This window comes from Balearica regulorum, chromosome 4, assembly GCF_011004875.1.
Source record: "Balearica regulorum gibbericeps isolate bBalReg1 chromosome 4, bBalReg1.pri, whole genome shotgun sequence".
In the NCBI taxonomy this organism is placed as follows: domain Eukaryota; kingdom Metazoa; phylum Chordata; class Aves; order Gruiformes; family Gruidae; genus Balearica; species Balearica regulorum.
Genome location: NC_046187.1, coordinates 4,041,259 through 4,055,037, shown reverse-complemented (window position 1 = coordinate 4,055,037; position 13,779 = coordinate 4,041,259). Strand labels below are relative to the sequence as shown.

Here is a 13,779-nt window from a genome sequence, read left to right as displayed (position 1 = left end):
CACAAACCTGTGTCCTTTTTCTTACGGGTTTGTTCAAACAGCTTGAATAAAAGAGAGCACTTACTGTGACTTAGTTACTGAACAGAAAATTGTAAGCCAAAATGTGACAGTTTTTCCATTAGAACCTACAATTAGGTAATCTACAAAATTAATTTCCTTCACCTTTAATGAGGTTCTGTTATGTGGTTTGGTGTACGTTATTGTGTGTATTAGTCATAGCCGGACTGAAGGGAAATGCAGCATCAAATTTATTGTAACAGCAATTTTCCTTAAAGCATATTAGCACAGATGAATTGGCAGATCCCTAATACATGGCTTACAGCTATCTTTTATACAATATTGCCCTCTATGGGAGCACGAGATGTAACCGATTTGAAAAAAGCATGCCGCTGGTCTTTTGTCTTATTAATTTTTTTAGTATAATGTCTACTTTCTTAAAATGCTTTTCTTTTTAACGTAAAAGCTTTATGCCATCAGGAAAATCAGCCTATTACCCTCTCATTATTTAATCTATTCCTTTCAAGCCTACATTTCATATTGTAACAAATATATCTATTACTGGTGTTTAGCTTTTATATGATAATTTCAGTTCACAGAGTCACTGCTCAAAATGTGTATGCCTTTCTGCCATGTTTAAAAAAAAAAAAAGCACCACAAAAACACAAACCAAACTGAAACCAAAATGTACACAACTGAGTAGTCACATCAGTGATATAAATATTGAATATTATTTCTAAAGTGCCTTCAGAGTCTTCAGAGAAGCGACTCCAAAGCATCATTACAGATAGAAACAGATACTGTCAAATGTAACCTGTTGGGCATGAGTGCATGAGAAGAGAAGGAATGAGCATGATAAAGGAGTATAATGGTTAAGTCAAGTATCAAGAGTTTATTCACTTGGAGTGCTCTCACTTTTGATTACTCCACCCATGTTTTTCTTGGATCATTTTAATTAAGTCACCTTTATTTCCTTCCCATGAGCAAAATACATTGTTAAAAGGAATCTGAGTCCAAAAATGATTGTTTGAAGAATGATGATCACTGTGCATTGTTCAGGCTGATCTGTACTGCGTATTCAAAAAAACCCACATTCCTTCTGCTGCCCTCCTGATTTCTTGAGAGCAATGCTGAAAGTCTGTAATTCCTACCTCAAGAAAAAATGAATCAATAGCAGTTAGACATTAAAAGCATTTCTTTAGCTTATTAACTATTCTCCTTACGGATATTGCAGAGAGATTTCATATTTCTAGAGAACGTCAGTGCAATGTAAATATAAAATCATGATCTTGATTTCCTTTGTCAGACTACAATTTCTTGAAGTATGTTAGCATCCCTTTTGTTGAACCCAAGTGTTTTAATGTTGAGACGCAGCATAGTTGCATCAATCTAAAAATAGACCTCAGAGGGAATACATCCACCTTCCCACTTTAGTGTGATGTGTCACGTTTCATGGTTTGGGATGGCTTTTGTAAAGCGGTGCGGTTCAGCATACCACGTTGTGGCCCACGAGAGAAACGAAGAGAGCACTCCAAATGCGTACCAGCGTAAGCTAGAGCTTCTGTCAGGCTAGAGAGGCTGCCAAAATCCCGGCATAGTTTTGAAAGTTATGATACCGAAAGTGTTCTGGTAATGAACAGCTCGCACTTATCGTAACAAAAAAACCCCTACAAACGTTGGACCCGGAGTACTTATTTTACTTGCACAATTAATCCCACTGAAGCTAACAGAGGTACTCATCGTAGGGAGACAAACGTGTTCACACACCTAAAGACAAACACAATTCCTTAGAACAAAACACATTCTGGAGACCTTTCAAGTGGAGAACATTCATGTACCCAGTAATCACTAGGAGCAAATCAATTTACTTGGAGGGACTTGGTCTTCCCTTTAAGTACCATGGACCTGCTTCAGAGCAGTGGCAATTTGCAAAGGAGAAGGGCACAGGAGAGAACAGAAACTGATTTACAAAGGCTTTGTTTAACATGAAGATTTCCCACGCTAGCTGGAGCATTAGCAGAAGTAGCTCATAAGCACAAGGCCTCCTCCTGTAGGACTAGATGAAGCAGAAAACAAATGATAACGGGATTATCTAAAATAAAAGAAATTTTCTAAGAGGTGAAACAAAGCACTCTGTACAACAGGATCCATTTATTACCGTACTGCTAGAATACCAGTTTGAAAATGGTCGAGTAATGGATTTTTCACTTTGCAGATTTTTTTAAGTTTTAAATTAGGGTATATAAAAAGCTACACTTGTGAGAGCTAACCTAGAAAAATAGTCATCCTTAGAATGTAATGGAAGCTTGATATCTAGATCGCAAGGACAGAAAAGTAAAAAGAGAAAGATAAATGCTCTTTGTAGTTTCTCCTTTGAAAATATCATTCCTGGTTTCACCTTTTATTCAGAAATGGATTAGAGTATTTAAAGAGCCTCTGTAGACATGTTAAAGGGGACTCCCATTGGAGCTATGGTCTAATTAAGCTACTTTATGAATCATTCCACAGTTTGAATAACTAAAAAAAAAAATTTTTTAAAATCACTTAATACATTAAACCAAGAGTTCAAGCTTCTTAAGTTTTAATAATCAAGGAAGAAATGCTGAGCTTTAAGATCTGTATGCTATCACTTAGTTTTATGGATGATGTTCTTTGTGATAATGGCCTTGCCAACAGTCGGTTTGGATTCCTCTTTATTAGAGGCCACCTTCCTGTACGCATTTTACCAGCCCTACTACAACTTCACTATTTGTACTGTTTATTTTCTTGGATGAGCTGTTAACCATTGGATCCTCAAAAGTACTGGCTTGCTGATTTATCCATCAGGAAAACAACATAGCACAGTGATACAATCCCATTACTCTCTCTTTACTTCGAAAGCCACCAAGGCTCAGATATGCAGCTGGCACATGACAACCAAATGTTGATATTATACAGAGATAATTGTTCTCAGGGTCCCAAGTGTTGTGATAGAGCAGCAAGAATGAATTACCTCTTTCTTTCCCAAAATAATACCATAATTTGCTAGCTAATTGCTCCTGAAAACGCAAGGGGAGAGGAGAGACGTGTACGTATATTACTCCCCAATGGCCAAGTTACAGACCTTTCCTTCAAGCACATTCTGCTTTCCTCTCTTCGTTTAATTTTTTCCAAAAATAGCCCCACTAAGTTTGGACTGGGAGGACGCAGAAAAGACTTAACAGACCTCAGCAGAAGAGCGGTGCAGCAGGGACGAGTCCCTCCACACCAGCACCGTTGCCTGGTCCCTTGGGTTGGCCTCTTCCCTTGCTGGAGGCAGAGCAGAATTGGTCATTTTTTGCCTGTTCCTCATTGCAGCGCGTACTCTGCAAATCAAGGGGGATTCTTTCCATTTCACGGAAATCACAAATCAGTGCAAATCGTGGTGGGCTATCTGGAGATCATCAGGAGCTGGTAAATAGATCTGCTAAAGTTCATGTTGGAGAAAAGAAGGGTACTACACAGTCTTCTCGCAAGGAGTTCCTCAAGCTGCTGTAAAGCAATGCTGTACAAAACACGTTACCCATTAAAATAAGTCACTTCCCCAGCCTGAACCTGGCCTCTGAGCGGGCGCTGGAGAACTGCACCACAGCTGATGCACAATGGGATGACAACACTTCTGCTGTTTGCTGTGCTGGGGATGAGAAAAACTATGTGACCATTTCTGACAAAGGATAACCTTTGTGAGTCACACAGGAGAAAGAAATACAGTTAATAATTCTTCATACTTCCACAGAAAGGGGAAATGGGAGCACTACCAGAGTTTCTAGACCAACAAATGTCCATATTTGCAACAGCTTTCAATGCAGTGGAGGTAGCTACAGAAGCAGCAAGCTTTTCTGAGCGAGGCAGTCGTTGGGTGAATTGGACTTGCTTTTAGTCTAGTTTTTGTGAGGATTCACAAATATAGATTGACTCGCTTATCAGTAGGGAGGTCACAAGAACAGTCTTCATGAAAACAGACCAAATGAGAAGCAGCTCCTGTGCATTGCTAAGGTGGTACAGGTGCAAACACAAATCACAAGGGGGCTGAGCAGAACATAAACCCTCTCCGGTGCTTCAGCCTCTCCCGCTGCATGAAAGCATGGATTAGGAAAAAGCTCTTTTCTTTCTAAGCTCCAGTCCTATCCCCATTTACTTTCCAGGAGCTTTCTGCTGACTTTATGCCAAAGCTGAACCCAGGAAGGATTCTGGAAGGAAAATTGTGGGAAAGAGCCCAAAAGGCTTTCTAGGTACAGAAAGACATGCTTCTCTCTCACACAACATGAACCAAGTCTTCTCTCAAAGTGAGCTGATACCTCAGGAAGTGGTGACACAGATCAGACTGTGGATTAAGAAGAGCAGAACAAGCTCATTTTTTGCTTTGATAGTATCTTGATAACAGTACTTAAAAGACCAGAGTTTATATTTTTATAGTTGAGTAAGCACTTAAGACATAAAATAATAATTAGGGAGATGTGGAGCAGCTCTAATGCTAGATGTTAATGTATGTATGTTGGTTTAACAGATATTTCAACATTAGTTTATATCAACACACTCTCTGAAACCAATAAATCCAAAGCCTCACAGGAACAAAAACACACTAGGATATCAAAGTTATTTTGCAAAGGAATAAAAGTTTAAGATAAAGGTGATTACAGAACTGGTATGCGCTGATTTGCCTTTATCATTTGAAGAAGTGTGTCCACCCATAAACGGGGGGAGAACAGAAGCTGAATAAAAACCACATAGCTATGGAAAGTCACCAGTCAGAGAATCTAGTTCATATTTTTTGCAATTTTTTTTTATTATTTTGCTTGTAGGATTTTGCATTATTTTTGCTGCTGATGTTTCAAATCAGTACTTCATGCTTAAGTGGACTACTAGCAGCTTATTCTCCACTGTCATGTGGGAAATAAGAATAACCCGTGACAAGGCAGGCACTTTCAGTAGAAGACATGAATGCCTTAGCTGAGTTGTGATGCATGAAACTCAGCTCCAAGTGTATCTATATTTCATCCCTACATTTCTGAGCATATAAAACCCCTACTAGATTTTGATTCAGAGCCAAATATTCAGGTTAAAAAACCTAACAGCTTATTTAGACATCAAAAAAACCCAAACAGACTTTTCTTAATGAAATATATATTTGAATACTCTAAAAAAAGCACATTATGCTATGCCTTTATGTTTCTTGCACTTTTGATGTGAGTGTAATTAAGTTCTGCGTATCTTGAGGAGCTGCTAGAGAATTAGAGACTAATCTATAACTCTTGTAAGTTGTCATAGTTCCTCTGGAATCAATGGATTTTTCAACACTTTACACCAGCTGAGGAACTGCTCTGTGTGTTTAATAAAAGACACACTGTTGTTTAATTATGGGGAAGTTCATAAGAAGTCTCCACAGCTTAAGAAAAAGCTGGTCCTTTCAGCAATAGTCATTTTTTGTTCTTTTAAACTCATTATGAACTTATGTGTCAAAAGCCATCTTTCTTTCAATAAAGACCATAAAGGTGCCTTTCGCTGAAAGAGACAGTTATATGTATTGTCGTCAACTTGATTTTGAAGCGTGGCCTTCATGCCACAAGGTAGTTTTTGGGAGGAGAAGTAAGGAATACCTATTAAAGTGTCATCAAAGCACTCTAATAACAGGTGAGAAAAGCGGAGGCAGTCAGAGAAAACAAAAGCTCTGCATAACAACAACAAAACATCAGTCCAAATATTTCAGCAAAAGTTTTCAAATAGTCTAGAAGAATGAATCAGGGAGATACCATAGATTATATGTATTCATTTCTGAAAGTATTTGCTTGCTGTGTATCATGGTTCTGAGCACAGAACTGCAGGAATTGTGTTTTTCTACCTGATCATGTGCTGTGAAGATAAATACATTAAAAATAGGTGCACAGACATTGTAGTGAGAGCATGGTAATTAGAAGAGATAACTATGAGCATCAGAGTCTGGATTTAAGCATCTAAATAGGAGAAGGATGCTGAATTTTCAGCAGTTGCCTTTAGCGTAAACACAGATGCCCCTTTAAAAAAATTAATCTGATTCAAAGTCTTGTTAACTTACACAGTGCTAAGCAGAGTGTCTCTGGGAAAGCACTAGGTTTAGAAAGTAAAACATTTGTATGTCTTGTAACGTGCGTAAGCTCCAAGAAAATTTGGACAGAACAAAGCAACGCTTACTTGTACTAGGGAGTTTGAAGAAAAAAAAACCACAAAAACAACCAAACAAAAAACCCCCACAAAAAGAAAAGACAAACAAGACAACAAAACAACAACAAAACCTCCCAACCAACCCACAGTTATAAACCCAACAACTCATGTTTTGGAAAGGTAATACTCGTGTTGGGCAAAGTACTGGTAGGTTTCATCTGTAACTTTTGCCCTCCTGAAGTAGGAGGAGCAGGCAGTTGTGATTGCCTACCTGTACGAGGGGGAAAATAAATCACACAAGCATTAACTAATACAGAATTTCCACCAGCTAATACAAAATCCATGCTTCAGGTAAGATCCAGAAAAAAACACACATCCTGTGGCAAGGTTTTCAACATAAATGCGGTACCTCATTAACATGATGTTTTATTGCTAGAATTTCCCTTTTTTTACTGTTTCCCTCCATCCATACTTCATTACTGTTTCTTGCGTCTCCTATTTTCTTTTATGCATATTTTTCCCTAAAACAGAGCGTGAGAATAATATCATGACTGGAAGGACATTCTAGGTAACTCAAGTGCATTTGTGTCCAAGCAAGAAAAGTTCAATTCTCGCTACTACCCAAAGGAGAGGGAAGTGAAAAATTCAAATTGCACTGTCTTTTTCCCAAGGGTTGGCGTGCTCTTTTTGTTACATAAAGAGAGTTGGAGCAATTCTGCCAACTGGTTTCCTCACATTTCTAATAAGGGCAGACCCTGGCATAGTAAGTTGCCTGATCCTCCACTTAAAATGAATTGCTAGCAAAGCAAACAGCTATCGAGGCAGCACAAATCAACAGCCGTGCTTCTTCATGTTGAATTCATCTAGCGTGGCACGGTCTTAAGCCAAGGATTTAAGTTCAAAGAGTGACTTTAGCATCTGAATTAAAATACACTCTCAACGGTATGCGTAACCACTTGGCTGCTGGCCCGCCCCGGGAACATCTGCGGCAGCCGCTTCAAAGGGGCAGACCGCTGCTCCCACCACATCTGGTGGCAGCCGAGAGCCGTCCCGTGGCACGCTCGCACCCCGCGGCCAAACCCTTCCGCTCACAGGGACGTCTCCAGTGCTTGAAGCACAGCTGGGAGTCAAGTGTACGAGTAGAAAGAAGAACAAAACAACGGGATTTTTTTTTTTTTTTTTTCTTTTCATACCATCAGATTAGTAATAGGAAGCTCTCGCATTTTTTGTGGGTTTTGACCAGTTGCACCAGAAGTGTTCCTTATGTCGGGAAGAGACTCCCTCTCTTGATTTGGAGGTTTTAGTTTACAGCCTGACTTAAGTTCCGATGTTCACACAGGATGCAGAGAGGCACCCGCTCACCACCCAGCTGCGGCGGGAACCCCACACCCTACCTTTGCGACAACCTTTGGAACACAAATCTCAAACCTAGAGCCAGCCATAGGTGTAAGACATTTTTCAAAAGACCCTCAGCAAGCTCTTTGTAATTAGAACTTGCAGGAAATGACTCAGACATACTTTGAATTTTAATTTTCCCTCAGTTTCTAATTTAGCCAGAAGGAATAAATTAGTCCCCAGTTAGGAATATCTACCATCTTTGAAACTTGGATATTCGCAGAGAGCAAATAGCTCTTCATGCCGAAGGTCCCAGCTGAAGGATGTAAATGGTAAACTGCACGGAACACCATTTATTGACACTATTTTGGAAACACGAAAGGTTGAGCTGACCCTCCTATGATTCAAATCTGAGTTTACAGCATCATTCATCATCTCAGAATGGGTTTGTTCCAGTCTCCTTGAACAAAACTATTTTCTCCTCACATTTGCTGCACAGAATTGGCTGAATTTCAATTCCAAGGTGTATCGTACAAAGAACGGTTTTGGAGTGAAAGGTGTCAAGCTGGCAAAAATTGAAAATTAGATTGGTATAAAATCTAATTTTTTTAATATAGAAAGTGTTTAGGTTTTCCTCTGTAATATAATTTAAAGTCGCATAACAATCACGTTTCTTGGCTATAGAGGTAGGTTTCATCTCTAGCTGGATGAGATAAAGGATTTTAATAAGAAATTATGCAACAAATAGGTGGAATTTGTGTCACATACAGTGAGAAAATACCTTGCACCTCTGAGCACCACACATTTGCTGGTATCCACCCAGAGGTGGTATCAGTGAGATCTTTTGTAACCAGCTTGCTGGATAACCCCTGCTTGGCTTGGGTCATGCTACGCTGTTGCATTAGAAACAACCTTTTGTTGTACCAGGTGATCTTACCAGTCATCTAACAAGAGCAGGAACCAAAAAGTCTTCTGGTACTGTGATTTTCTTGAGCCTCCCTTAGCATCTGGGGATGGTGCAGGGAGCTGGGGACTCAAGCATTCTCCTGCTGGAAAAATGACTCTCTCAACTTTTCCTTTTTCCCCAGGCTTCCAGTTGCGAACTCCAGGTGTAAAAATCAGAAGCTGCAAGTGGTATTTTCCTCCCGCATTTTGGGCAGGAGGGGAGGTGGTCCAACTGCACAATGACAGATTATGCAAATCCTCCCGGAGCATCTAATCAATCACGGCGGTGGGAGAGGAATGCAGCTCATCTCCGAATTAGCCTCTGTCGCTGCGTCCTCGTGTGAAGCATCCCCCCTCGGCTGGAATGACATCAGAGCAGCTCCGAGTCCTTGAAAGTCTGGGGGTTGATTAGCTGGAGGAATTGGCCGCTTCTGCCAATCACCACCCTGCAAAGCCGCCTCGATACTCTTGTAGATATGAGGGAGAGGGAGGCTGACTACAGCAAACAGGAGACACGGCGGCAGCACCGGCAGTAGTAACAGGAGCAGCTGGTATTCGGGTGATTAAATAGTTCTCGCAGCCTTTTTGCTGTAGCCTGGCTGCTCCCCGGTGTAATCCCCATGTCCAAGAAGGAAGCTGCATTTTTAACGGTGTGCTGAACAGAGGTTTGAATCATTCCAGCTGGCTGCTTGTTTTGAAAAGGACAGTCTGTGTATAAATGAGATGTGACTGTGCCGGTAGAGTTCAGTTACTGGGGCTGGAGCAAGAGGAACCTTCCCGGGATGCTGCTCAGACAGCTGCTATCAATTGAAAACTCTCCCTAGTTTACCTGGAGCCATGTGAAGAGATTTGAATAGCAGATGTCTCTTTCCTGCACGCTAGGAAGAGAAATTCTTCTCTAGGTAAGCTATTGTTCAGCTTCTGCACATATTGCTACATTAGCCTATACTTCTGGGCATATATTCATATGACTATATAGACGGTGCCTGTACTCAGAGACGAGAAAACAGTTCCTGAGCAGGTATAATATTCACACCGGGTGTAAAATGGTCTGCCTATAACCTAATTATGTATACTAAGTACTTCAGAATGCTGCCTAGAGCCTGGCATTCAAAGAATTATTTGAAAGTTTGAGATAGTCTTTGCCATGTTTGCATGCAAGTGCCCTCGATGTAAACGGACGCGCGCCCTCCGAGGGGAAACGGTTGTCTGACTAAATATATGAAAGACCACAGAAGTTAAAGCATGGTAAGTTATGTGAGGAAAAAAGGGTATGAGGTTGCAATTCTTCTTTAGTCTACTCCATATACTTTGATTTTATTTGCTATATCTAGCAAAGTTAAGCAAAACTAGTATATTAAAATGACAATGTGAAAGCTTTCCATGGCTATATAGTAAACATGCAGTATTTAAAGCAAGAGTAATTGTACTGTGAGGAAGCCTAGACCTGCAGATCTGCTCTCTTCCAGCAATTTTGATACCCAAACAACATCTATCAGCAACATTTTATTTGTTTAAAACAGCAAGATCATTCGTAGTGTGGAAGCAAGGATTATTTCAGGTAGTAAGAGGTAACCTGAAGAAATCAGTGTTTGCTCTTCAGATGACCACAGAGTCAGAGCACAGCAGCAGCCCGGTGGTTTTATCTTATAGCTGACACGCCAGCTCCAAGTCATTGCTGCTGGGAATAAACACTCAAAGGAGAAATGTTTAGAGGAGAACAAGTCTCTTCCTACAAGCATTACACTAATGTAACCACACATACGTACAAAACCCACACTCATTAAGTTCTCTTTTCCCCAGGGAATTTACCATATCATTTTTTACTTACTTCTGCAGCTCTTAATCACATGGATTGAACCCTCCCTCCCTGTGAATAAATGCTGCAGAATCTGGCCTACCCCATTTAGCAGGTTATTCTACCCTTTCTACCTCTGAATGTTATCAGAGCAAAAGATAGAAAGAGAAAGAATAATTTTCACTCCATTCCTTCAGTAGTTTTTAATTATGATCCTCCTGCTATAAGATGTTCAGCTTGGGGAATAATAGCAGAATCTCCTTGTTCGTAAAGTTGGAATAGTTGGCAACATTGCCAGGTGCTTCCCTGCCTTGCCCCATCATGTCTGCGTGCTTTCATCATGCACGTTTTACCATCAGCCAAGCTGCACTGTCTGACTCGCTTTCTGAAATGCTGCTCGAAGGAAGGCGGGGGGGGGGGGGGGGACGGGGGGATGCCAAGTCACATTTAACTAAGGAAATTCTTGGCTTCCAGTGTTCTTCTGAATCTTATCAATTCAGAGAATATGATCTGCTCAATTAGATTAGATGTTCCTAATGACATTGCTCTGTGCAGAAGGTTAAGATCATATATTAGTTTTTGTACCATTTCCTCACAACATAGCCCTTTTTTTTGATTCATAATAAACGCCTAGTGTCTAAAAGCCTCAGAAATGAAAGCGGGAGTATCTTAATGTCTTGTTGACACCGCTGTTTTCTGTGAGGCTGGAGAAATGCTCCTCTAACTTTCATTTTATTTGAGTAAATCAAATCCAAAGGGTTAGATTGAAGCAGAGAGAAGGATGCTTGAGTGACTGAGCACTTGTACGCACACACACATATATATGCCCCTACATATACTTCCATTTCAGTCTGAACACCCTGTTAACTCACACTATAAAGTTCTGGAAGTCCTATTAAAACTTTATGGATGTTTAGAGTTGTGATATCTGCTATATTGCTCTTTGTAATGGCACTGATCAAGCCTAGCTGATGTGGCAGCATGTAGGGAATCATGAGCTTATCTAGAGTTCAACTATCATTCAGTATGAGTGGGAGAAAAATATGCTAATAGTAAAGAGTTTGGGGTTGGGTTTTTTTTTTTTTTTTGGAAGGCTTACAGTACAGGAACTCAGAGGTACAATGAGATACTTTAAGGAAAACATGGCCACGTATTGCAAACCCAGAGCAATACTGATCAAAGAAAATGCTGATGAGTTACTAGTAGTTGTGACTGAGCTTTCAGTTAGATAAACAAAAAATTACATGTAACCATATGCCACCAGAAAAAGATTTGTTTCTCATTTTTCTACAAGCAATAACAGAAAGAATATCATGATGTCTTACCAAAAAAAAAAAAAAAAGATAATTTCTGTTCCAAATCTTTCCAATTTAACCCACAAACAGTTTTGATTTGACTGCCTCTATGACCATAAAGCTGGCTGAGCTTCAGCTGCATGTATACATCGGTGTTTGCTTCCATCAAGAGTTTGCTTCATAAAGCTTTCATAATGCTTTATGAAATGCATAATGCTTTCTTGGATACATCCAAGAAACTGCTTTTCATACCTGCAGAATGGGCTTTTCTGAACAAAGCAAACCCTGGACTAAGAGCAGCACAGCATCTCAAGCAGGGGCCTGGGTGGCTGAAGGAAAGGATAACTCAGAGTTGTGCAGAAAGCTGCAATTTCCCCAGCCTGTAGAGTCAGTTCAGGAACCGGGCACTGAGTTTAAGGTGAGCCAAGGGCTCTCCACACTTCCCAAGGTGAGGGGAACCTGGGTTTGAAACCATTTGCAAGGATTAAGGAGTATGGTATAAGGTGGCAGTTTAGTAGATCCCCTGTTCTCAGGCTTGGGATACAGTTGAGGACCATTAGAGGGGCTGGACTATGGGAGAAGGAGGGTCTCTGCGCTGGAAATTGCTTGGAGCATGGAGTTAAAAAGTGTCCTGACTCACATTTTGAAAAAGACTAAAGAATGCTCATATCACAGCAACAAGTCTACTTCTCTTATTGAGATGTTAAAACAATGCCCCTCCTGAAGTATTAAGCCACCCAGAAGAGTGCTAGATACAAATACAGAATTTATTTTCCATCTATGTCAACATTTAAAGTAGAAAAACTGTTTGAGCTATAAAAAAAAAAAATCAGGTGCTGGAAGAAAATGAAAGCCATGCACGTCAATCCAAAACATTTATTACAACTACTGTCAGTAATAATTACAATGAAACCACAGATTCTTCTGAAATTAACAGTTGCTATAGAAAACTAATAATATTTTATCTAAACAGTAATGCCACCAGAATCACATGGCAACAGCGCGACAGTGTAGAAACCACGTCAGTATTTGATGAAGAAAACACATTGGCGCCAGAAGTAACGTATTGCGATGAGATGATTTAAACTCAATTCTGAAAGGAGCAGAGAAGTATTTAAACCTATTTCCTTCCCTCTGCCTGCAGGAAGGGTCACAACTGCTTTCCCCAAGCACAGGCAAGCAGAGCAAATTAATCCTCCCTTCTCTGCTCCAAGGATGGGTTTTGCAGAGCCAGAGCAAACACAGAAGTAGAAGCCAGGGCAGGGTGGGCTTCTTTCACGAGACAAGCAGCAAAAAGAAAGGGATTCCCTGTCCTTCCTTGGAAGCTGATGAAATCACAACTGTACTTGGCTTACTTAGCTTGGCCAGGGGAAAACCTGCTGAATCTCTGCTTTGCTTTTCACGACCTAGGGAAGTCTTTGTTTTCCCTGCTTCTTCATGTCATATGGAGGCCACCACGCAAGTTTCTTTCCTCCCCCAAAACATGCTAAGACAAGGTATTCTGGAGCACAGCCCCAAAGCAGACAGCGATTTAAGACCTGTTCATGTACAGCTGCTGATGCATTTGTCCCAGACCACAGTATAGCTAAGCTTACAGAGTGCACCCAAGGCTGCTGCTGCAGAATTTCTGCTAGGACAATCTTACAACTTCAGAGTTAGTCCTTACGCGGCCATGGGATGAGAGGACCATCTGCCATCCCGTCACGGCCCGCGAGAGCTCTGAGAAATGCATGCACGGCTAATGCTGGGGGCTGATGCATCTACAGCTATAGAGCTTTACTAATGGCTGGGTTTTAATCTCCCATACGTATATATCATTATCAGACACACAGCAGACAGAATAATGTGAACGGGCTCTTCCCCGAGCAGAACCGTGCACAAAATGTATCCTCCTGAAGGACTATCCACAGCTACTTATTTCAACCCGCACTCTGCCAGGCTTCCATTGAAAGGATTGCATTTAGCTTTTAGTGTATAAATAAGTGTTCTAATAAATAATTAATAGTAGCTGCTGGCCATAAAAAAGGCGACTGTTTGGAAAGTTAAAACAGTGTCATGAAATATGCACCCACCTCTATGCTCTAGTTTCAGGGGATGTTTTATCCAACATCCTTTCCTTTTGCATGGGACCGTATTTTGCAAGGAGAAGGCCAGAGCTCGACTTCCAGAGCCTCAGGGTATCCATTGAATTTATTCCCTCTCCCTGGGATATTTATCACCCCTTATACCACCAGAGGGGAGGACAGGTGGTTG

General features: G+C 40.7%; 1 protein-coding gene across 3 annotated transcripts in view; it reads left to right on the top strand.

The window, feature by feature from the left end:
- LOC104635493 (bifunctional heparan sulfate N-deacetylase/N-sulfotransferase 4) overlaps window positions 1-13,779 on the top strand; it is a 144,747-nt gene that overhangs the window by 36,969 nt on the left and 93,999 nt on the right. For all 3 annotated transcript variants that reach the window (XM_075751013.1, XM_075751015.1, XM_075751014.1), the window contains one exon: window positions 8,577-9,335. The gene's annotated coding sequence lies outside the window, so the exon portion shown is untranslated. The remainder of the gene's footprint in view (window positions 1-8,576; window positions 9,336-13,779) is intronic.